The sequence below is a fragment of the Lampetra fluviatilis genome, chromosome 13 (genome assembly GCF_964198595.1).
Source record: "Lampetra fluviatilis chromosome 13, kcLamFluv1.1, whole genome shotgun sequence".
Taxonomy (NCBI): Eukaryota; Metazoa; Chordata; class Hyperoartia; order Petromyzontiformes; family Petromyzontidae; genus Lampetra; species Lampetra fluviatilis.
Genome location: NC_136287.1, coordinates 4,379,912 through 4,406,529, shown reverse-complemented (window position 1 = coordinate 4,406,529; position 26,618 = coordinate 4,379,912).

Genomic DNA, 26,618 nt, shown 5'->3' with positions numbered 1-26,618 from the left:
CTGTCGTCATAACTACACCGCCGCTTTGAATAGCAACCCCCCCCCCCCTTCTTATTTCAACCGCTACCATCTTATGTACAGTTGTGTACTTGTTGTCAAGCGGCTTGGAATAAGGTGCTGTTATATACAAAATAGATGTATACGATAGATAAAAAAACGACAGAGTTGCGCCTTTACCTTTGACTTCTACCGTTCTTATTTACGACTGCTTACTTGTCTATAATACATTCCCATTGGCAATCCCTTCGCTCGAAGTTGCTCAATTCTTCCACCATTAAATTCGTATCGGCCCTTCGTCAGTCCACAACGCGCAGAGTCGTAGGCGTCGCTCGAACCGATGTGGACGAGCGAAGAGGACCACCCTGGACCGGGTGCAGACATCACTCGCCAACTGATCTTGGCCTCGGCCAGGAATCGAACGCAGGTTCTCCGTGTTGTGCAGAGCCCTTTTGGCTGTCCATCAAAATCGATGATGTCCGTTGCTCCTCTTGTGGATGGGGGGGGGGGTCAGAGCTGTTGGCGCTCGTGCCACTTCGTGTGGCTGTGGAGGCCGACGCGAGAGCCGCACACTCTGCTGCAGACGGGGCACGCGGTGTGTGTTAGGTGTCGGATGGCGTTATCCCAGCTGCGCGCTGGTGTCTCTGCGTGCGTCTCTCGCATCTCCTCTGTGAGATGGTGTCTACAAGAGGTCATCATTTCACAGGGTGGTGTGTGATAGCCAAGCGGTGGCACGCTCGCCGCTCGTTGCAGAGGTGCACGGTTCGAATTCGGTGGTCAGCCCTGGCTCAGTACTTCTGGTTCAATAAAGAGGCAATTTCCCATGTTCTGCTTCACAGACTACCATTGGGATTATACAAAGCAGCGATCGTCGCCCGCTACTGACAGATAAATACCCCAGTCTACTTGAGTTCTTACCTGGTTAAACAAAATAAACTTGAAACTTATTTTGTAATTTGATAATCGCCAACTGTTGAATACACGCACATTTATGCACAAAGGAATTGCATGGCTATTTTATTTTTAAGTTTAATTTATTGCAAAAAGGTTGTGCCAAAGCGTGTTTTCACACGCGGTGTCTCAAACGTAACCTTGCCCAGAGTGGAGGTGGGATCTTGCCGACTAAAGCAGCCAGATGCATGATTATTATGTAGCCTAGCTAATGAGCAGATGCATTTTGAATGGCCAATGTGGCGTTCAGGTATCTTAAGCTATGTGGAAAACATGCCTGAAATAGAGTACGCAAAGAAAGACCACACAGACCCTGGCTACAGTTCAGAAAAGCCACTGCATTTGGGATGCTGTAATTGTAATATGTAATTGCATAACCCGTGTCTTTTTAGAGTTTTGTCTTAAAATTAAGAATAAACTTTTGCTCATGTAACAAGACTTTTTTGTATTTTGTTTTTAATTGGGGGTAGTAGTAGTATTCTTGATAGTTTTAGTTATAGCGTGCTGCAAACCCGTATTGCAATACCTGTTATGCTGGCCGTATTAATCACGAGTAAGGCTTTATGCTGCTGTAATAGATGCTGGCATTGAGCCAATAGCTTAGCTGTCAGGCCACAACCATTGTAATGTATTGCGGTAAAGCAATTGAAGGCTTGGCTCATCATAATCCTCTTCATTATGCATAGAAAATGCAGTTAGGCCAACCCTCCACATTTTTTTCCTGACATATATTTGCAAAACATTTTAATTATTCATTTGTGTCGTATGGTTCCCTGGCAGAAATTAATGTTCTACAATGTTATTCAGCGAATTAATTTTTTTTATTGTGTTGTGTTTGTAAATATGATGCATAAACCAGATATTTGAAAAGTCAACCGGAATAAGGAACACATTATCAAGAATACATTGGAGTTTAAATTGACAATAACACGGCATGTTTATGTATTTTCCAATTTTATTTCAGACCGTCATGCATTCCTATTTATACCATTACAATAATTTATGGAGTTAATTAATATTCGACTAATCTATGAGATTATTAACTTTTTTAATGAAATGTGGGACCTGCAACCCACAATTTACGAAGGACAGCGGTTATTTTAGTAATTTTGGAGAGAATAAAATATTGGAAAATAATTAGCTTGTTATCGATCGGTATAATATACAGGATGCTTAAAAAAATGTTAACACTTACATGGGACTATTGTTTTTAACGAAAAGAGAACGGATAATACGCTGTAACGTGATGACAAATTCATGTTAATAGCTTCAAAAAGTCTAAGAGTCTCCACTTGTTCGCCATAATTGTCAACACATGCCTGGAATTCATATTCTTAGGTTTTTTCGGTAAAGTCACAGCACGATAGCTTGATACAGCTATCGTGCTGTGACGGCCCCACCTGAAGACGGAAGCTTGTGTTGCCTCCGAAACGTCGTGATTTTTATTTTATTTTTATTTTACTTTTATTAATTTTAATTTTTTACCTACGTGACTTTACCGAAAAAACCTAAGAATATGAATCCTTGCAGTCACGAAAGCTTCAAATCTAGAATACATTCTTAATTTTGAGCTTTCGTGACTGCAGGAATTATGCTTTGGTTCTTTCGGTTAAGTCACGTCTAAAAATAAAATAATAAATTAAAATAATAGCGACGTTTCGATTGCAACACAAGCAATCATCATCAGGCATAAAAGAAATAACAATAAAAATCTAACTAGAAAACTATAGACAGACATAAGCAGACAGACATCACAAGGACACACAGAGAGAGGACACATATCGGCACAGAGAGAGGGGTCGTTTCTGTGACGGTCCCTTAAATATAGAGAGGGGGGGCGGGGACGGAGAGAGGGAGGGGGCAGAGAAAATTAGCATATCAATGAGTGTACGGCAACGTGTTGCTGCTGCGCAAGTAAGATGACGACGTGGCACGGCACACAAGCTTGAATACATGCCTGGAATCTTCCCCATGTGGTCTTCAGAGCTCGGAGGCATATTTCCTATGGTATTGTTGCATATTGTCAGAAGTGTTAGCATTTTTTTAGCACCCAGTAGTATACAAGGGCTTGCTGATGTCATAGGGTGTTGAATATTCCCTTTGTAGTAATTGGCACGGGTCTGAGTAGTTGTTACATCATAGGTAGTGGGTGGTGGTGACGGCAGCTGGAAGAGGCTGTGGATCGAACATGGATGGCGATGAGTAATTGGCATGATACGGTAACACTGCAAATGCTCTGCAAGGTAGATGTGGGAATTAGACTGCTGACTCCATGGAAACTCAGCAATCGTTTCAACTAACCGTATGCGTCTAAAAGTTATCCATTAGCTCAGCAAGTTAAAACGAGTGTCAATTGCTTGAAACAACTTTGCTTTCTGTAATGTTGGTGTTCACATGGAACAATGGCTCTTGCCTAAATAGTGACTTGTGATTCCTTAAAATCAATATTAATGGCCTTTGTACATTTAGCCACTAATTTAAAGAAACCCAGGCTTTGCTATTTCAACAAATGCTTAAACAAATGAAAGAATGAATGAAAATCCTTATTTAAATTTAGGCAAGAGCTCGTCAAGACACAATGTGTTTCTTACAAAGTGTGATCAGGTAATGGCATCTAATACAAAATCCACTTTTACACATCATTTATACAAGAATAAAAAATCCACTACATTGTTAGAGAAAACACATTAGAGTTTGGGCTCACGTCAAGCAAAAATGAGGCGCGCGCGTGCGGCATTTCAACTATCTCTTCGGCAGTAGCCGTGTGTTTAACCAGGCATACTCTGCCTCCGTTAGCCAGAAAATTTGTACCATAACTTTGGGGCCGGCTTGGAGACGGTCAGATGTATCGCATTTTAAGGGCGGTGTAATGTTGAATGACAATGCCTTTTCCCCATCTGTGGCCACTCGCATGTTGCACATTACACGGTCTGGAGATTTTGTAAGTAAGTGGCTTCGGTAGATATTGTCCCTGATGATGCGTTGAAAATTGCCTGTTTCTGAAGAGCCCCATCAGCTGCAGACTTTATTTCAGTTTTGTGCATTTATTTATTTTGTTGGCACCCACCAACAACAGGGCATGAGTGCCCATGTAACTCAGTAAACTTAACAAGGCCAAAGCTGATTACCCCAAGGCCAAACGGAATTAATTAAATCAGCCTTTTAATTCCTTGGTTCACTTGCTCGAGCAATTAATAACTAAATGGTTAAAACCCTATTAACTACAAGACGCCTTTATTACTTGGTACATTTTAAGCAATGTAAAAATTGTTATTAATGGATGGGTAGTTCGCGTTAACGAGCTTACAAGCAGAATATGGTGCTTATTAATGCACTGTGGTTTCGCTAAAGATACGAATTTCGCTTAATCATGGGTAGTGAATGGGAGGTATTAAGATAAGACACTTTTTAACTGAAACATGAACTTAAAATTCATATTATGCCGTCGCGTACTATAAAAGACCCCCCCCCCCCCTTGGCATATTGAGATTACTTGAAACAGCTTATTAAGGCTTGAAATGTGTCATTTGTAAATTCCAAATCGATTGTATTCACAACAGTCGTTCAAATGTGCAATGGGAAGCCATCATTGTTATGATGTAACGGTCGCGTCATTGACTGGGAGCCAAAAATAAATGTTTCTTCACGTGTATTTATATCGAATGGGTATTTATTTATTCTGAAAAATAAGCACAAATCACTGAAAAACAGGTCATATAATGTGCCAAGGTGGTGCGTCACCTGCAACAAATCGATTAAAACGCCTAACGCGTTACATACACTTCAATACAACCCCAAGAGAGGATAAGCATGTGCCGTGTGTGACCAGCCAGACAAATCACTACGCACATTTAATAAACGTGGTTAAACACAATAAGCACTGTGCCCAAAAGAAAGAAAGAGAGAGAGAAAAAAAGCCACTGCCTTTCCAAAGAATCTGCTTGTTGAGCAATGTACGCCACGCGAACATCAAACTGCCATTTTCAGCGGCGTGTGTCAGATAATTGCCCTTGCCACTTAGTGGGAAGAGCACACGTGGCACAGATAATTGCCATGCTCAGCCTATGGGCGCCACTGTGGCATTGCCACCCAGGCGCATGATTAGTTGACTCCACCTGCCAAAAAAGTCACCCTTCCAAAAGTGTGATTCCTCCGCTCAATACGCCGTGAAAGGTCCCCGTCAGCCCGGCTCGGGGTTTTTTGTTTGTTTGTTTGTCCGTTGAGTCAAAGGGAGGTTCCAGGCCGTTGGCGTAACTTTCACTCGGGCTGCTGTTGGTGTTCTTTGTTGCGCAATTGAATTGTGTGTGTTTTTTTTCCCTGTGCTAGGTATTTATGTGAGTGACGGTGCATTTGCGTGCGTGTGCGTGCGTGCGTGTGTTTTTATATGCATTTTTTTTTGTCTTTCCCTTTGGCTGAAACCATCCAGCATCTATGGCGCACGTTTTAGAGGGTGGTTATTAACATTTTAATGGGTTTACAGCATTTATCATTTGTAACGGTGCCCGTAATCCACCAGTATGGGGGTGGGAGGCAGTCGCTGCCTGAAGGTCAAACTATACGGCCAGAATACAAATAGGGCTACCGGACGACACTTGACAATTGATGCCTTTTTTTCTCGTTCACCCTACATATTTCTGCACACTGTATGTACGCTTCATTGTTTCAGTGATCATACGCGCGTTAATTAAATCAAGAATAATGATGATGATGATAACAACAACAACAGGTCGTTTAGCCAAACAGAGATGGAGGACAGGTGACAGTTTGACTGCTCAGAGTTTATCTCCAGGTTTATTGTCAATGTTGTGAAATTTGCCAACTCACCAAATACGTATGATGTGGGGGTTTTGTTCCTCTTCAATGAACATACGTGTCTTCATGTATATATTATATACTACCTATATACCTTTGCACGGTGAAATGTATCCGTCGGTTTTTATTTTACACAGTGCGTCTCTCAATAGAATCGCCTTACAGCGCTGCACAGAAAACATAATGAAAGAAATACATTTATTTAGCAGAAGTAGTGCACGCAACAAATGCAAAAGAAATAGTGAACATAAGACGATGAACTGTAGTGAAAATGTTTTGGGAATTAAATGCCTTTAAATTATTCTTGGAATAAAAAATGTATTTAAAAATTCTGGCGCCATTCCCAATTCACAATTGGATGAGGGCTTTCCCTCACCATGTCAGTCATGCGGGGATTAGGCATACTTCACCGCACCAGTTTGCGTGAGGTGGTGAAGTGGGGGGAGAAGATGTCTCAACCGGTTGGATGAAATAGCAAGCTACTTCGCAAAATCGAAATTTTGCTAAAAAAAAATTGAGAGTTCAAATTCACAATTATATACAGCTTATGTGGACATGTAACTAAATCATGTTCAGACCCTTTGTTAATATTTTTCTGGATGATGGTCACTCCCAAGCTGTGCCTGCCATGGGGATTTGTTTGACCATATTTCACCACATCGGCCAATGAAGTTTGATGAAGGGTGGATGTATGCGCTGCTGTTTAAAATATAATTTACCGATGACATTAGCCTTGGTCGGCAATCGAACCTGAATCAGGGACCTTCATAGTGCTGTGCGCCAAGCACTGCACCTCTGCTCCACCGAACTTTAAAAAATACATCACGGAATAACCCTCGGGAGGCGGGTGAAGGTGACTGAGAAGGCAGTGGAACTTGTTCAGATTTTTACGACAAAGGGCACGTGGGGGAGAAAAAATAATAATAAAAAGTATTACGGTGCTATCATACAAGCAATGTGAGTTTGGACACGTGCATTCATCTGTGTCCCGTGCGGTAGATGGCTTATCATCGGCCACAAAATGAGTCCATGACATCAACTTGATACGTTTGCAAGTGCTTGACATGACCTGTCCATCTGTTTGTTTTCAATTCTCTCCGCCGCCAACTGCAAATCACTCACACTGTAAATGATCACATCATTTCTCACTCCGTGTTTGCATTGACACCCTTGACCACGTTCTGAATGAAGCCCTGGATGTCATTAGGAGACCCATCACATTAGCCAGGACGGGAATAAACGGGACTATATTTTTTCACGCGCGTGTACGTTTTAGATTATTTGGCGATTGTAAATTTCCACGTGGATGAGCCACTCAGCTGACCTATCATTTGTGGCCAGGTCGCTTCTGAAAAAGAAACTAATAGTTCAGTGGACTTTACCTGGTAAAATAAAAAATATATGTTTAGTAATTTGCTTACCTTTGCTATACGTTGCACTCCTATCGTGTTTTTTTTTTATTTGTTGTTGTAACTTTCTGACCCGTTGCTACAGGGCAGTATAATGGAAGATTATGATGCTGTTGTGTGTACGCGTGAAGCGACAGTGTCGTGGTTCGCACGCTGCACTACGTTCAAATTCTCACTCATGGCCAACATCAGCGACGAATATCTAAACCAGGCCTGGGCAGTCCCATAGGGCGCCTTGGCCTTAAGTTGGTACCTGGTGAGAGGTGCAAACATTAGCACTGAAGATACAAAGGCAGTCAGTTGTGTTGCAGTTGTGTTGATGGGGACATGTGTGCTAACAAGGCCACAACGTTGCATTTTCCTGGGTCATTCATTCCCCCTAAAGAGCTCTCAATTGAAACTTTTCACTCATCCCATGGGTTTTTTATTTATTCCCAACACATTGCACATTTCATCCAAGCCGCTCAATTCTAAACCCCTTGATAGATAATTATCTTTGCCGTTCGTCTCCCTCTGAGTGGCCACGGTCTAGAAAGAAGCTCTTTTTCTGTCGTGTGTGATGCGTTCCACGGCAAAAACATGCCGCTTCTTCAACCCACAAGTGTGTATGCATGTTGAACTTCTTTCGCACCGTACGTAGCCAACCGTGTTAATCGGAGGTGTGGGGGAAGGACAACAAACTTAACACAAACAGCAGTTCTAAACAAATGCGTTTTCAATCGATATGATTTAAAAGTGCATAGCTCCAGTGGCTTCCTAATATCGGAAGGAAGAGCGTTCCAGACGGCCGTAGAAGCGCATCTGAAAGCGCGCGATGCGGTGACCGTCTTTGTTCGATGGCCGGCCAGAAGCCACTGCGAGGATGACCGTCTTTGCGTGATGGTGGTTTTTGCTCCTTGACGAGCAATGTTGATCTCAACATGGACACCGTTTGCAACCGTTTACCCAAACTTCATCCACAGAGCATGTCGTAGCATCGATGTATTTGTCTACCCAGGAAAGCGTCACTAGGTTTCAAGACTTATTTCTGGTTCTTACTTTGGGACAATTTGACCATTTTAAAAACACAATTATCACGTGGGAGGGAGGGGGGGACACTCAAGTTACAGGGAAACGTTCACGCGCATGGGTGGGGTGGGGGGGAGAATTTGTTTTCTAAAACTCTGCACAATTATCGTGAAAGTTACCTTCCTCTACCGCCTGCGAAATGCACATTGCTGCTTTGCATGCAGGTGACTCAATCACGATGGCCACATCATTGTGTGGTCCACCACCCCTGGCTATCAAGTTGCTGGACCAGGCATGACAAATAAACGAAGGCAACGGCGAGAGCCATTGTTCGCCACGGAGTGGACGGTGCCGTCGCCACAGCACTCTTTTGCTCCTGGTTTGGGGTTAACTCAGCCGTTCATTCCTATGGGGGTCAATAAAATGAGTACCACTTTGTGGAAAAAGTTACGAGTAGGAACGTGGAATTTCCACCACTCTCTCAGGGTTGCAAACAGGAGATGAGCACCACCTGAATGCTCATTCTGAGCAGGAAAATCACTTAGACTGTTTTTGTTGCGTCCTGAGTTTCTGTGTAGACGTTGCCAGTTTTCATCTCCAGGCACATTGCTTCCCGTCTCTCGGATAATCCCAAGTGTTCACAGAGGGCATGGCCTCGGAGTGCAAGCGGCTCTCACGCAGACGCACGAGGGTGCCCTGCATCGATATATATATAAAATTGTTTATTGATTCGTACGTGCAGCTATAAGCGACAAATAAAACAAACGGATTCGACTGATTTCTCTTGCACTCGAACATCATCATATTCATCAGCCATCGTCAATCCACTGCTGGATGAAGGCCTCCCCAAACCACCACCACCTCTCGTGACTCTATGATGTAAGATTTTTTCCAGCATATGAACTGATTTTGTCGCGCTCCATCTCCTTCGGATGACTTCCACCCCAACGAATTCCATTCCTGGGCTGACATTCCGTCGTTGCTCTTGACCGTTGGCCATCAAACCTTTCTAGCCACGTGTACTTGAAAAAATGTCTTCCGCTTTCAATATTTCGTTTTCCATGAATTTGATTTTACATTTTAGTTGTCGATCATCGTAGATGCCCTTCATTACCACTGGCCCCCGATGAAGTTATTCTGCATAACTGCACACGCAGAATTGCTTTCGTTCCATTTGTTACCAATTTCCTTGGGTTTTATGATAACTACTTACACATCATTACTCCTGGCACGATAACAACTTGAATAAAACCCGATAGAACATATTTCACTCAATGTTGCTTGAACTGTTGAAATGCACGCTAAATTATACTCTTTTTTATATTTCCCAGTGACTGAGTGTGTGCTATGTACAGGACACGTTTGCAATTTGTCCCCCCCACCCCTCCTACCTTTAAATGTCATGCAAAAAATATTTAAGCAGAAATGTATCCGAAGAGGAAATGAAGCAGTACATCTGCAATGATGAACTGGAGGAGAACTCGTATTGCCCTCAGTGATGTGGGGACCCATATTGCGGATCTATCCACAAATGTACTCCACTTATTCATGAGAATGCAGCATTGCTGGCTGGCACCTAATTAGGCTGGTTGTTGATATTACCGGCGAAACGTCGTACTCGAATTGTAAATGTTGTGGGTTTACTCTCCAACACACAACTGGTGTGCTGAACTAGTAACGGATTGGCATGTTTTGTTTACGTGATAAACCTCTATTATGGGAAATATTGGTCGCAAAAGCCTACGATGTGTTTAAAAAACTTTTGCCTATAATCGTCAATTATTGGAAATGAGGGGTCACTGCTAATAGGAGTTTTTTTCAGACCCTACGGTAGTCAGTTGTGGACAACTGAGACATGCGTAGGAAGAGGTCTCCTGTAGGTAAATCAGCCGTCATAGATATTCTCCCTGACTGATGCCCTCAAAGCAGCTGGGGCTGTGTGCGTGTAATGGTCGTGTGATTATGTTAATTGTTTTGGGCTACACATAACATCTGTCCGTGAACTGGAAACATCACCAAAAGTGAACAGAGCTGTTAAAAACATGTTTTTTGTTTCCGATGTCAGAACAGATGCACGTCAAAGCAGATTACCTTCTGTACATCATGTGCGCATTAACATATATCGGTCGGTTTCGGTATTCATCGAGTAAACTGAGAATGCAGCTTTAAGCAAATAATAACACTGGCGAAAATTGGAATTCAGAGCTATCTTTCATCGCAAATTATTTATAATTGAGGGAACAATATGTATTCATATGAATTCATAAGATATTGAATACAATTTCCGCTATTTTGATGTTTCTTTGCATCGGTCTCAATAGGGCCTTAAGTGGCCAACAGTCCATGCGCCAGCATCACGTAGATGGACAGCATTGATTCGTAAATATTGGTTTCGTCAAGTTTATTTCCTCTCGTCAATCGTTTTCAATGTGTGTCTCGTACAGGAGAGGCCCGGGACCCCTAAACCGCATGCTAAGTGACACTGCTTGTGCACAGCTGTACTTAACATTCAAAAGGGCTCGTGCCAAACGCAGTGCCGGAGGCTGCGAGAAATGTTATCCAGTACAATTTGTTAGAAATCGAGATGTGCAAAGGGTTAATGAGACGACCAATGTAATAATCATCATCATCATCACCACGATTATCGTCGTCATGGTTATCATCATCGTCGTCATCACCATTGTCAGCAACAGTGGCAACAGAATGACTGAAGGGGGGGGGGTATGTACGCATTACTTGGCAGATACCACTGAGGGATGCCACGTATTTTGAGCTGAATGAGTTGGAAAGCCGGCAAAAAAACCTTGTGGTTTAAATTCAAGTTATTTTCAGTTATGATCCCACTGTTACGTTGAACATGATCATCCCATCTTAATATGCGGATGACATTGACTTCTCTTAACCAGCGATAAATAAAGTGCTTAGCAAGGAAATTAAGTCATTGGCTGGGATGCTTTTTTAAAATAACCTTTGTTAGTTTGTTAGTATATGGTGCATATTTGACGCATTAAAAAATACATTTTTATTGCAATTTTGATTTAACCCTTTACTAATTACGTACAGACTTACATAGGAATTTAGCTTTTCATTCATTATGGGTAGGATAAAGCATTGACTTATATTCCACAATTATTTTGTAATGGTTTTGCCTGTATATCATGCTTTATTAGCTTCACTGTATTTATACATTCCGAGCAGAATTTAAAGGTGGATTGCATCTCTTCAGTGCTGTTTAGTGCTGAATTTATGTAATTATAAATGTGTGTTTTTTTAATTACAACGCTATTCATGGGCGCAAAAATGATTAATTACGCCGCACACATTAGCTCCATAATGGAAAGACACGTATGACTTTGGCACATCAGGCCGGGCCTGTAAATATACTTGTTTATGGGGTCTAGTGCAGTAACGTTGATTCATATTTTCGCGGCGTGCAATTTGCGGGTCAGTGAATCACCTGCCAACTGGAGAAATGTATTAATTTCATGTCGCCTTCATGGGACAGTGTTTCACACGTGGCGTCGCTGCTGCCGCAGATTCTTAATGAGAGCCGTAAAACGCTCGCACAAGACGGACACTGCCTTTTTTTTAAAAGTAAAATTGCCCCTCGTTGGGATCACTACGCAGCTCCATGCTGCTTCTCTCTGGTGGGGGGGTTTTTTTTTGTGTCCTCCCTCCCTCTCGTACAGCCTTTTTGGAAACGGGCATCTCACGACCTTTTCTCTGCGGCGGAGGTGAGGGTGCAGAATCCAGGGTGACATTATCGCAAAGGGGGTACCAAACAAAACCCTCGCCGGGGTGGGAGACACACAAACGGGTCCCGGTGGCCTCGGGCCGCCTCCCCTCCCGCGGAACCCTCGAATAAACTCGCGAGACGTCGCGGGTTGCGCATTCATGGGCCGTTAGCCAACGCATGGCACAAGCAAATTGCGTTGAAAATGTTGTTTTATACACGCGCGTACAGTACATAAAGGGAACAATATCACAGTGGTTACGCTGCTACAAATGGAACTTTTGACGTAGTGTTTATTGTTTTTTATTAGGCGCACATTGGCTGCAATTCCACGGTGGCGTGCAAGAGTCGACGAGCAGCAACGTGGCGGCGACAAACGGGTCCCTTAACCCTCGGATCAACAACAAAACAACATTTTACACCAAGCAGTGAGCGAGCGAGCGAGCAAGCAATTTAAATGCGCACGTGTTGAAGCGATCTTAGTTTTGGTGTTCCTCCTCCTTCTGGCAAACCCTTGCACCACTGCACCGTTGAACATCGATAGCATTCTCTTTGGTTCTTTCGGTAAAGTCACGTGGGTATAAAATAAAATAAATTAACTCACGACGTTTCGGGCGCAACACAAGCGTCCGTCATCAGGTGGGACAACACGAGGTCTCTTGTTGCAGCAGCCCACTTTTGCCCACTTCAGCAATTTGTTTCTTGCTGTGATTTTCCCACCTGATGACGGACGCTTGTGTTGCGCCAGAAACGTCGTGATTTAATTTATTTATTTTATACCCACGTGACTTTACCGAAAGAACCAAAAAGTATGGATCTCTGCAGTCACGAAAACTTCAAATCTAGATCGATACCATTACAATAGCCTCGTGCGCTCCTCTGGAGCATTCGAAATGAAAACAAGAATTATTGTTTTTATATATGTTGAGTCTCAGGGGGCCCGCACGTCGCTAAGAAGGAAAACGCGATTCTCATTGAGCTGTATCCCGGGTTGCAAGTGTTTACCAAAAGGCTTAAGCGTGGTTTGTAAACATACGTAGCGAATACGACACGTACAGATGTGCGCAGACGCAACGTGTTTCTGTTGTCGGCTGAATATATGTTCGTATAAATATAGTTTATTTATGTGTATATATATCATCCTCCTCATCATTATACACTGTGCACGGTGTGTATTAAATATAATTGCAGGGTGTTGAATGTGAGGTTGAATATGCAATGTTTCTGAACATTTTTCTCTCTCCCGTTTTTAATATGAGAACATCCAACCGCATTGTTAATGCGTGCGCTAACAGCGTGTCCACAGGATGCATTTTCACGGGGAAATTCGTGTCCACCTTGACAGCCGTTGACTTTTGTGAACTGCCATCCCTTGTTTGATTTGGAGAATACAAATTGCGCAAAGTGCTTTATTTCTTGTTCCCACACTACCCGGGTGGGAACGTGTGACAACGCATTTCAATCAAATAGTAACCTTTCACGCTTAAGAACAGTTTCACAAGAGTGTCCATTAATATTAATACGTGTCATTTATTACAATTATCGAGTGCATCCAGCGTGCAGACAAAAGGCATTTGTCAATTATCCTAAAGCGCGACGTGAATTTTGAACCCCCCTCGGAAATAATCGTGCTCCGAAATACGAAATGGAACACGAGTATCGGACAACAGTTGGACGTAATTTAATTAATGGCAGTGTTCCTGACAATGCCAAGACTGCACATCCCAGTACTGCTCATATCGCCCAATGCGCTAAGAGCGCTAAAAGGGTTCGGCTGGTGCCACTTGAGGTGGCGAATGCTATAAATATCCACCATGAGCAATATCTCCTTCGGGCAGAAATCTTCGCATACGTACTGTTTTTGTTGTATGGAAACATGCAATTGTTATTTTCATATCTATGTAGATATTTCTTAGTTTTAAACTAAAATTATATTCTCCACTCAAGCGTACCATGGTACCCTTATCTAACGATCTTTTTTTAATGCTACCTTGGTTATTTTGCGATCATAAATCATTGCAGTTCAGGAATAAAACACAAAACGAATATATACGTTTTGTACGTAGATTTTCACGGCCAAATGTTATTATTGTGGAGATGTAATGCTATTTGTACCTATAACCCTCCACCACCCGACAGAGCCAATAAAATAAAGTTGTCACGTTGGTTCATATGCAAAATGATTTTGTTATTTGCAAAAGCCGGAATGCTAAGAGGCAAACACAATGTGTCTAATCTTATCTCCAGCGTTTTGCTGGAGATTACATCCAGCATCATCAGGTTCATAATCAACGTTTTTGGGTTAGATCGCGTTATTTATAAATGTGTCGTAACCCTCCACCACTCGATACGGCCAATCGGCAAAAAAGTGTCACGTTGACAAAAGACAAATAGTTCACTGCTTTAGCCCACCGGTGTGTTGAAGCGTGAAACCACAAAAATGTTTGAGTACGACGTTTCGCTGGTAATTGCATCCACCATCATCTGGCGAATTGCCCGCTGGTAATTGCATCCAGCATCATCTGGCGAATTGCCCGATGATGCTGGATGCAATTACCAGCGAAACGTCGTACTCAAAAATTGTAAATGTTGTGGTTTCACGCTTCAACACACCGGTGGGCTAAAGCAGTGAACTATTTGTCTTTTGTCAACGTGACACTTTTTTACTGTTTGGCCGTGTCGGGTGGTGGAGGGTTGCGACACTTTTATAAATAAAGCGATCTAACCCAAAAACGTTGATTATGAATAATATTGGTCGTGAAAGCCTACGTGTTAATCATCAGGTTGTTAACAAAGAGCTCAGATCTCTTGTGAAAGCACTTCCTGATCCTGGCCCTTAATTAGATGCTACAATGTCACGGCAACATTCGTGCAGGTGATCTAGTTTAATAATTACAGTTGATTGCGAAATGATTGTTTGTGATTGGCATGTTACATTAGTGTAATAAAATTAATCTATGTGGCGGTTGGTGAAAATAGGCTATCCTTAATAATGTTAAGGGGTATTGTGTTCGTATTGAAGGTGGCATCTTAATGGTATTGTAATTCTAGTTAAGAGTTTAGGACATTAATCCCCATCACGTGCATGATTGTGCCGATGACGTCATGGCATCTACTTAAGGAATCTGATTAGGAAGCGCTTTCACTCCAGATCTGAGCTCCTGTTAAACAACCTGATGATTCCGGATGCAATCACCAGCTTGCATTTTAAGAGTCTGGGTTTGCTAATAAACCAAATAAATGTGCATGTGCCGACGTGACAACTTGATTTGGTTTTGTCGGGAGGTGGAAGGTTACAGTAAACAAATATTAGCACGATACCTCCACGGTCTAACCCAAAAGTAACAAATTATGAATACAAAAGTACACATATATAGTTAGCATCTGTCACTGATATGTTTATTTTTGGGCCAATGGCTCGAGAGCTAATAGCATTGAGCCGCTCATATCACCCTTGGCAGTGCAGCCTCGTGTGCGTGTCTGTGCGTGCATCTGTGCCGTCACTGAATGCAGCTCTCAACAATGGATGTGACAAAATTCATTTAGATTTTAAATGATCTGCTGAAGCAGGGAACAAGATAAGCCAACCGGCCATCAGAATATTTGATTCAGATTAGGTATGAAAGAGTGGACTATTACACAAAAATGGAATATATGTTTTAGAGAATTATGAGTTTGTGGTAATAATAACCCTGCATCTCATCGTGGGAAGGCAGTGGGGGGGGGTAGAGACGTCGCAATCAAGTGTAGCGTCTACACGCAGAGTTTGATGAGCTTGACAATGGTCCAAATTATCCCTTATAAAGACCAAACACTGTAATGCTATGTAAATACAACAGAAACGGTGCCCATAGATTAGCATTCCTGTTAAAATATTGACTCTCGTGTCACTAGAATGTTTTTATACAGCATCGTGAATTTATGTAAAAATGACTCGTACGCAAGTAGCAATGGTGGATCCCAAGTTGAAGTTGCAAGGTGCAAAGTAAAAACACCCAATGATCCAAATACTGTTTAGCTCTCTCTTAGATGTACTATTTAGGTGTTGTTCAACCTGAAAAGACATCTGTGATAGTGTTATTGAGGAAGTTACACCCGTGATGTGTACAGGGAAGGTGAATGCTGTCCAGGCACTGTGGATATTTTGTGGGTGACGTTACCATTTGCCCATGTCCAGCACATCAAGACTTCCCACTGGATCAAACAGCTGCACCACAACAGCCTTGGGTGCAGTGATTCACCAGCCGATACGTCCGCCACTCGGAATTGCCCAAAGATTCAATGGCCTAATTTCAAGGGTAAGAAATTCGATTCAACAATTGAATAACGAATTAAATTCAATAATCAATTATTTTATCCCCCCCCCACTCCTCCTCAAATCTTATCCAAATTGTGCTATCGGTATCAGGCCATGCAGTGAATATTTTATTTGGATCTCTCACATAGCAGGGCAGACTTACACAGCTGGTGAACAGCGCACGGTTAATCGGATATCACAGAACCGCTTCTGAAATCCCTGTTTGTGAAGTGAACTCTGGTCAACACAGTAGGGGGCAGCACTTTCCCCCACCTACCCTGCGTGGATGGCAGTCAACCCGATATTTTAATTCTCAGAGCTGAAATTGTAGCCAATTTAAGTGCAGAACCATATTTCATGCTGAGACCATAAACCGACACTGCACTTGCAATCACAGGTGGCTGCTGACATTCAAATCCAGGATCTCAGCGGTGCCAGTTCTGTGTACCACCTCCGTCCGTCTACCAATTAATTTTCGAGGTTTTTACTTTGTGATGGAAGTAGCAACCTCTAGTGGCTGCAGTGGGTCATGTAACTGTATTAGAGAGAATATACAAGGATAATTAAAATGTCTTATTTATTATTACGTACATGAATCAAACTATAGATTATAATGCAAGTGATTTGATGCATGTATCGTTAGATTAGAGAATCGATTGTAATCCAATAATCAATGCATCAGTGCAACCCCTAACAGTGACATTCAGATAATTATTTATATGGATGTGTTTTTATTTAAGTAGCCTATTTAAAGTACATTTTATTTTCAAAACCGAGTGCTGGGTGTCATAATACGCACGTTGCCCCTGTGTGTGCAAGTACGCTTATTTTTGTTATTTTCCTTCAAAGAGATAATTGAAACTTGTAGTGCATTTATTTAGAAAGGCTGAACACATCACAATGATGATACACTCGAATGTAAAAATGGAGTTAAAACAGCAACAACCGCGAGTGTGACGCGGGATCGGAAGGTCACGGCACGAAGTGGCTGCATGTCGACCCTTTCCTAGCGTGTCCCGTGCTGACAAATGGCTTTCACATAAATTACAGCGGCATGCCATCCCGTGTTGGACTCGCAATCAACCATGCATGGCATGGGAACTTTGGAGGATCAAAGGATGTGGGGGAGGGTTCATTTAAATCAGCATCTCTGAAAATAGTTATGCATGACAATATTTTAAACGGGGATGGCGGTGGGGGGGGGAGGGGTCACGGGTCACCTTTATTAATGTCAATGTTTTTATATATTTATGATTTATTGAATATACTCGACTCGCATTAACTGACGCAGCTTCATCAGTCCTGTTTGGTTTTTTCTTAAGGTGCACAAGAGCAAATGTCATCATTCCCACGTGTTAACATCCATCGGTATCGGAGCCAGCAGTCCGTCACAGTCTCTGTTGACGACATATATATCCCTGAGTACGCGACAACCGCTCAAACCCCCCCCCCCCCGACGCCTTTAGACGGTGGTGTTCCTCGACTTGCGGAGGATCGCTTTAGGCGGCGGCTTCGCATCGTCCCTGGAGCGAACAACGCTTTCGCTGGCACGGTAGAACACGCTGCTGCTACTGCTGCTACTGACCAGGGTCACGGAGGAGGGGGCCGTCCCACCCAGGGGCACCACCCCCCCAGGACACTGATGTCTGTGCTGCACCGCCGCAGCGATGCTCCGCGTCTCCTGCACGCGCATTCGCTGCTGCACGCGATGCTCCGAGCGGTCCGAGTCGTAGACGAAGCCGTGGTACTGCACCATGTCGCTGAACCTCACGCGCTCCTTGGACGCGGAGCTCTGCACCTCGCCCTCTTTGGTGACGCTCACCCGGTGCACCTGCGAGCACTTCTGCAGCCTCCTAGCCACCTCCGACGAGCCGCTGGCGCCGGAGGCTGCTGCGGCATCTCCGTTGGGCACCGTCACCCCTTGTCCAGACCCGCCGGGCATTTGCACCTGCTGCACCTGCTGCACATGCTGCACCTGCTGCACCTGCTGCACATGCTGCAGATGTTGCCGCTGATGTTGCTGCTGCTGCTGCACGCGAACCAGACTCCCGTTGACGAGGAGGCAAGCGCGTTGGGCCTGCCCCGCGACCACCTCTCCTCGATACGAGGAGGAGGACGACGACGATGACAATGACGACACCGACACGGGCGTGGTCCTGGGGGGCGGCACGGGCGGCTTTGCCCGGCGCAGCACGGTCAGTACCGTGCTGCTGCTGCTACTGCTGCAGCTGCTGCCGCCGAAGGCGCTGACCGTGGTGCTGAAGCGGCTCAGCCTATGCACCGTGGCTCCTCCGCTGGAGCCCGTGGCTCCACTCGAGGAGCTGGTGAGGGTGCTGCACTTGGACTCGTCCGTCTCTTCGTCAAGATTTAGGCTGCCCGTCAGCGTGTCGATCTGGCTCACCACCTGTGGGATTTCATTGGGCGGACGTGACTGAGCGGCGACGACCAAATAAATATATATATACGGTTCATATCGATCAGTCTCCCCACTCTCTTAATTGTGCTCAGGACCTTAATCCGCAGGGGCTGTCTTAATCCACGCACGGGTGCAGCTGTTCAGATTGAGTAGTGCTCAGACTGTGGGCATTCTTTCCACCGGACCTTCAGGGTGCATGTACATGACATCCATTGACGCACAAATGATGATGGGTTTTTTTTGTCTCAAACAACAGGCGCAGCATTCGGGGAACTATACCGTGAAAAGGAAACGCATTACCATCGTGATTTAATGAGGTCAGCTAAATTCAGCCTTCTTATTTAGCATCGCTCATGCGCACAACCACAAACATGGGCATGAACTTAAAGGGCTTATGAATAACGTCCCGTCGAATGTGCATGGAGTAATGAGATCGACTCGCGCGCAGATTGCACGACGGATTGTTGCATCGCAGCACCGGCTTGGGGCAAGGCCTTCATCCAGCAGTGGATTCATCATGGGCAACGATGATCATGATGATGTTTTTTTTTATGAAATGCGGTCACAACAAACATTAACTCACCTCCTTCAGCTCTTTTGCGACGTCTTTCAACTCTCCTAGGACCATTTCGAGGTCGTCGATGACGACTTTGACTTGTTCCTTAACGACGGAGCGCGACACGAGTCCGAGGTAGATCTGTCCACAAGGGTTCTCTTCACTTGACATTATTCGTCACAGCTGCGCTGCAATTCAAACGAGCGGAGCTTATTCCCTCGAGACCTCGGTTTGAAACGGAGTGTTTTGGCCAATAACATCTCGCAACACGGTAGCGTTTGTTTAAGCGCCTGGCTGCTGATGATGCGCATGAGAGCGAAACCGATCTGAAGTTTGTTTGCCACAACAAATGCCGCTGGTAGTTTGAAAAGCCAATAGGCCGATGGACTGACACACTTGAATTTAACATGTGGTAACCGAACGTAGCTCTGCGTATAGATATGCTTATTTTCTGTAAGTCCACAGTTGCTCTGCGTTTCACACCACGTGCTGGAAGCGTCCGTTAAATATCAGAAGAAGCTCCCAGAACGTGGAGTAAAACGTCGGACATCAGGCCGAACGACGCGCGGTATAACAGAGGGACGCTAAACAGCAGCAGCCGCGCAACAGCCGACGACGCGGTTATATTTGTTCACAGTTTTACTCCAGGATCATAAAACACTGTTTGCAACCAGCATAGACATATATATATAAAAAACAGCATCCGTCTATAGCGACACCATTATACAACAATACGGTACAATTAGATTGTATAAAGGCTCTTAACTGCAGCCGCAACTCGAGACATCACGAAAGTTATTTACCCTTGAGCCGTCATAAAAACAAAAACACCCGCGGCCGCCGTGGGGAGGAGGCCCTCTCCCTCATCCAGCAGTGGATATACTGTTATTGCGTCGCTGTAAAAACGCGCACACTCGTTCCGTCGACACGCACCACGTACTTGCTGCTGCCTTGCGGAGACGTCTCGGGTTCGCTGCAAGTCGCGTCCAACGCTGTCCCTGTTGTGAACGATACGTTCAATTTTCCTTTCCATCTGTCAAAGCGCGCACAGTGTGTGTGTGTGTTTTTTTTCTTACGCGAGTCGCCTTATTCATTCAATCGCCAACGGTTGCGTGGACGTTGAAGCAAACTAATAATGAAAATAATTGTAAGGCTTTTCGTCAACACTTTCACCGACCCCCCCCCCCCACCACCTCAATTAGCCGCACACATTTAGGCGCATGAGTTCTGATTGCGTCCCAATTCCCCCCCCCGCCTCCCAATGCAGGCGCCCTGCGTGTCTATGTCTGTAGCGAATGAGACGCACGCGGGGACAGAGACGGGCAGGCAGACACGACGGGCTTGACTCGCGTGTGCGCTTTACGCATAACAAGAGAGCAGACGAGCGGCGTGGCACGCGCAGCCGGTGTCGCGTGCGCTGCTGCTGCTGCTTCTCACCATGGCAGCGTCGGTGGTGCGCACTGAACTCCACGAGTCAAATCGGCGCTCAGCGGAGTCGAGGGATCGTTGAGCGGCACGGCGCTGCCTCGACGCTTGCATTGCGCAGATGCACCAGAGAAAGTGGTGGTGGTGGTGGTAGTGATGATGGTGGTGGTGGTGATGATGGTGGTGGTGGTGGTGATGATGATGATGGTGGTTGTGGTGATGATGATGGTGGTGATGGTGGTGATGATGATGATGATGGTGGTGGTGGTGGTAGTGGTGATGATGGTGGTTGTGGTGGTAGTGATGATGATGGTGGTGGTAGTGATGATGATGGTTGTGGTGGTGATGATGGTGGTGGTGGTGGTGATGATGATGGTGGTTGTGGTTTCTGGTGGGGTTTTGTTTATGCTCGCTGAATGATCTTTGGTGTTGGTGTCGCTGAAGAGGGCGACAGCGCGAGCGTGCTGCGTGGCGGCGCCGCCGCCTCCGCCTCCTCCTCTCGTGAGTGCGCGCGAGTGAGACGCGAGTGAGACGCGCGCACGGAGCGTGGCGACTGGGTGAGCGGCGCAAGGCCGACGGGAGGAGCAGTGGGGCACACACGAACACACACACACACCACTCAGATACTAACATACACTAACACACACACACACTAACATAAACTCACACACTAACACACACCACTCACACACTAACACACACACACCACTCAGATACTAACATACACTAACACACACACCACTCAAATACTAATATACACTAACATACACTCACACACTAACACACACACACCACTCAGATACTAATATACACTAACATACACTCACACACTAACACACACCACTCAGATACTAATATACACTAACACACACTCACACACTAACACACACACCATTCAGATACTAATATACACTAACATACTCACACACTAACACACACACCACTCAGATACTAATATACACTAACATACACTCACACACGAACACACACACACCAATCAGATACTAACATACACTAACACACACACACACATCACTCAGATACTAATATACACTAACACACACACACACCACTCAGATACTAACATACACTAACACACACACTAACACACACACCACTCAGATACTAATATACACTACCATACACTCACACACTAACACACTGACACCACTCAAATACTAATATACACTAACATACACTCACACACTAACACACACACCACTCAAATACTAACATACACTAACACACACACACTAACAAACACACCACTCAAATACTAATAATAAAGATCCCCCGTATAGCCTTAACAGACTGTAGGGGCAAGTGCTGTTAGCGAGCACCTATTAAGGTCTGAACGCCACACGAGGGGGTGAGTGGCCAGCACCACGCCCGGCCGCCTTTGTCTCCCCAGTGCTGATGTTTACACACCGCACCAAAGTAGCAATTTGAGGCTGAGTCGACATTTGGAAGACCGACGACCATTTCAGATAAAATCGCCACTGGTGTTGGCCGTGGAAGGGAATCGAACTCGGGACACCAGTTTCGTAGCGCAGCGCGCTAACCATTGCGCCACCGCTCCCCACAACGCTATATAGCACGGGCACTCAAAAAGAACACAGCGGCTCATTCATTCACGCGCAACAACGCGCGGCGCACGTGAATTTCACACACGCACATGCCCACAACGCAGATACAATGCCCGCAGTATACATGGAGCAGCATTGCCAGTCAAGAATATCCCCTGTTATTAAATATTCACTCCACTCACTGCTCGTTCTGTTAGCGAGCACCTACTAAAGCTGGAACAGCACTCGAGGGAGTGGTTTGGACAGCAACCACGCCCCGGCTGTCTTAGTCTCCCCAGGGCTGCTGTTCACGTTCATTACAAACCTAATCGGTGGCGTGTTTTAAAGCTCAGACGAGTATTTTAAAGGGAATTTCCAAAACAGGTTCAGATGTTAAATTACTGTACACTGTTGTGGCATTTGTAGTTTGCATGCTGTCCCCGCGGTCGCGTGGATTTTCTCCGGGTCCTCCGGTTTTCCCCCCTCCACATTTAGAAACGTGCGTGTCGAGTGTTGGGCTGCTCTAAATGTCCACGTGATAAGCCACTTCCGTTGAGCTATCATTCGTGGTCAGGTCGCTTCTAAAAAAAAAGAGCTATATCGCTCAGCGAGCCTTACGTGGTAAAATAAAAAAATAATTTCGTTTAGTTGTGGAAGTTGGAAGATCACGATAACATGAGACACGCCGGGTCAAGTTTCCTAAATCCCTCTCCGCCTTCGTCCCCCCCCCCCTTGCAATTTCAACGAGGTGCACCACCGATAGTCGACCAGCCGGTCGCACGCGGTGGACTAAAGTGCTGGAACTCACTCCCGACGCACTCAGGGACGTGGCGTCAGCGTGGAAGAGTTGGACAAAAAACATTCGAGATGGTTCCGATGGAGCGTTCCCGCAGTGGCCTCAAGGATTCAGGGGTGTGTTTTACTTTACGAGCGCAAGGGAGGGCGCGCATTTGGAGATGTTACGAGGGGACGTTTACGGCAAGAGGCATGAAGTGTCGACGGCGTGTTCGGAATGTGAGAAATTTATGAACAAGCGAGTGAGTGAAGTGATTAATTACACTGATCAACACACTTTTTCTGGCATAAGGTATTCCAACGGTGTTAAGGTAATTTCGGGGTGCTGATTCCAAATCTGGCATCAGTTTTTGTCTATCACATCAGGTTTTTGAGATATCAAATATTGCATTTTCAATAAAAACTGCAGAAGAAAAATATTAAATAAATGTGGATATCTACATAAAATGATATTATAAGCACACTATCCTAAAAATACAGCACCATATTTTAACACTAAATCAGTTACTGACTCGCAACAACTTGCAATCATAAGTGACAGAGTTAATTTCGGGTAAAATAAATAAAAACGGGGTATGCCGATAGCATAAAAATGAGATGTGATAGAGCAAATCTGAGATCAGATTTGGAATCAGCACCCTGAAATTAGTCTAAAACAGCTGCAAAAGTCCAGGCCAGAAAAAAATGTTTTTTTTGTTAACCAGTGTAATGAGGGAGTTTGTAAAAAAAAAGTTAAAGCTGCTCCACGGAACGTGTAATTTGACGCACATTTGCGTAAGTATTAGTAGATAAGGTGAGCGTGCACTGTGTAAAATTATAGCTTAGTAGCTCAGTGATGCATTTGTAATGGGTCCATGCTTACCCGCTGTGGAACAATCTTTTTGTATTCTTTGTTTTTGGAACTCGCTGATTCTCGCCTACTGGACATCTTTGAACAATAGCTTCATAGCTCGTCGGATTCGTCCTGCAGTCGAAAGATGCTGATAAAGATTCTGATGTAAAAATTAATAAATGTGGTCATTTTAAATTTTGTTTTAATCCAATAAAGTGAAAGTGCGCAGGGAGAAGCATGAAGAGAGATGCACGCCTGAAATAACATCGCTAGTCAGAGCGACGAGCACGTCGATTAGACAATAAATGCAGGATAAGGGGCCGTCCATAAATGACGTCACGCACCTGGGGGGGGGAGGTGGTCAGACATTTGTGACGATGTGTGACGAGGGGGGGGGTTGAGAAATGTGACGTCACATCCAAATGTGCAACTTTAAATAAATATAGACAACACGTTCTTCTTAATTAAATCGACTTTTTAATAAATGTTTTCTCCTACAACATCAGAGTGCAGCGCGCATTAAATACGCACTACAATGACAATAGTTTAAAGCGATTTGAAGCATGTTTTATTTTTTGGGGGGGAGGGGCAGAGCTTTGTGACGTCATATTTGAGGGGGGGGTCTAACTTTTTGTGACGTCGTGTGACGAAGGGGGGGGGGGGGTCAAAAATCGTCCAAAATCGCGTGACGTCATTTATGGACGGCCCCTAAAGACCAATACCAATAACCGCCATTCGCCACTAAGTGTCGGTGACGTCACCACGGCGCCTGTGCCAGGCTAGGTGCACTGTGAGGCCACGTGAAGCGTCGAAGGCTCGCTGACAGACGTGTAGACGCCGAATATACATTTATTTATTTTTTTACATTAAAAACGAAACCGTAACTGTTCTTGAGACAACCCGCTCCCTCTCTACATTTCAATTACATGACGTCTGTAACGTTGGGCTCCGGGCAGCTAGGGACATTGTTTTGTTAATAATGCAAATCACTCATTGTCGTTAACGAATTATAGGTCTCTCTTCGGTTCAGTAATTCTCTGTACCGTCTGCAATATCCATTCCGTGTGGCTGTGCCTATTGTCGTGTTATTAAAACATTTATTGATGACTCATTGCCAGTGAAGGGGGATAATTCACCTCTGGCTCAGCAATTGCTCGGCGCGCTACGAGGCACAGGCAGAGGGACACGGCTGCATATGGCTCAGCAATTGCTCGGCGCGCTACGAGGCACAGGCAGAGGGACACGGCTGCATGTGAAACGGATGTGCGGTTGTCTGAGGTCGTGTGTTATCGTCAGTCGCCTGAAGGCATGAGGGGGGGTGGGGGTGTGGATCCAATGAAACGTGCGTCTGGTGTTCAAACTACTGTAGCCAGAGTTGTAAGAAACTCAATGTGACCCCCTTATGGGTGGACGGGGTGGGGTTTGCGTCGTCTGTGCCGCCGTCTGTTGCCTGCTCATTCTGATTACTTACACACGTAGAGACCAGTTTGGTTTTGTGCGTGTTCAGTTTGTTGTCCTTCGCCCGCACCTCTGGTTGGCGTCGAACGGTGTGAAAGAAGTTCAACATACCATACGCACATTACTAGTCTTAACTCGTAGCAGTTTCCGTTAGGGCGATGGCACGTGATGCAGAGAGAGAGGGGGGTTTGAGACGGGTAGCAACGAGACTGGCTCACCTCAGTAAAACAAAGTAATATTATCGTTTTGTCCAACGGGCGAGAAGGTTTTCTAAAACTAACGTTTTCCAGCAGTGGGTCAGGAGCTGTTAAACAAAGTGTCATCACAAAACAAATGATATGATATTATTCAAGCGAGCCTGACAGCAAATGTTGAATCTAGTAAAAAAAATCTGCTTGTATTGAACCAATGCTGGTTATAGGATGCACTCCCAGAAGGCTGTGGGGCTGATGTGTTGTGAAAAAGACGAATTATTTAAGGTGGAGGACGCATTATCTGCTTGGTATTATCACAATGAATGCATCAATTACTACAGGCTCCTCTACGTATGAACATTCGACTTGCGAACTTTCAGAAATATAAACAAACCTGTCCGTAAGTCAAGTTGCCTGTTCGAACTGAGCCTTTTCAAGAAAGTAGAAAGGAAACATGAGCACCAAAGGAAATTAGCATCTACATCTGCAGAACATGAAGAACCAGTGGCATCTACATCTGCAGAACATGAATAACCAGCGGCATCTACATCTGCAGAACATGAAGAACCAGTGGCATCTCCATCTGCAGAACATGAATAACCAGTGGCATCTGCATCTACATGAGATTAAACAACTTTTAAAGCAATTCCCGTGTTTAGTGTACATGTCGTACTACATGTTTGGAATCTATGGGAGTAAAGTTGGACTTACGAACAAATCGACTTACAAACAGACCTATGGAACCTAGCTCGTTTGTAAGTTCTAGGAGTGCCTGTATGTCCGTCGGTGTCAGCTCTGGGTTCGGAGGTCAACAGCCAACTGGCGTGACCATGTTTAACAGGGGACGTACACACACCCAAGGGGGTATGCAAATCGAAGTTAAACACACTTTAAACGCATTTGAAATGCTGAACAGAATTCATAACGAGATCGGTTACATTGGCTGTCGTGCATTCTGCTCTAGCTCCAAATCCCTTTGTAAATATTGTAGTGAATTTATAATGGAGTTGAGCCACCAGCAGCAGGAGATTCGGGGAGGGGGGGGGGGGTCACCCCGCCTCTAGCCCCCCCTTCCTCCCCCCAGGCGCCTGCCCCAACAGTACAGGGCTGTAGTTAACATCAAGTTTCAAAATTATGTTGTTTAACCGAGAGAGAACTCAAGGGACCAAC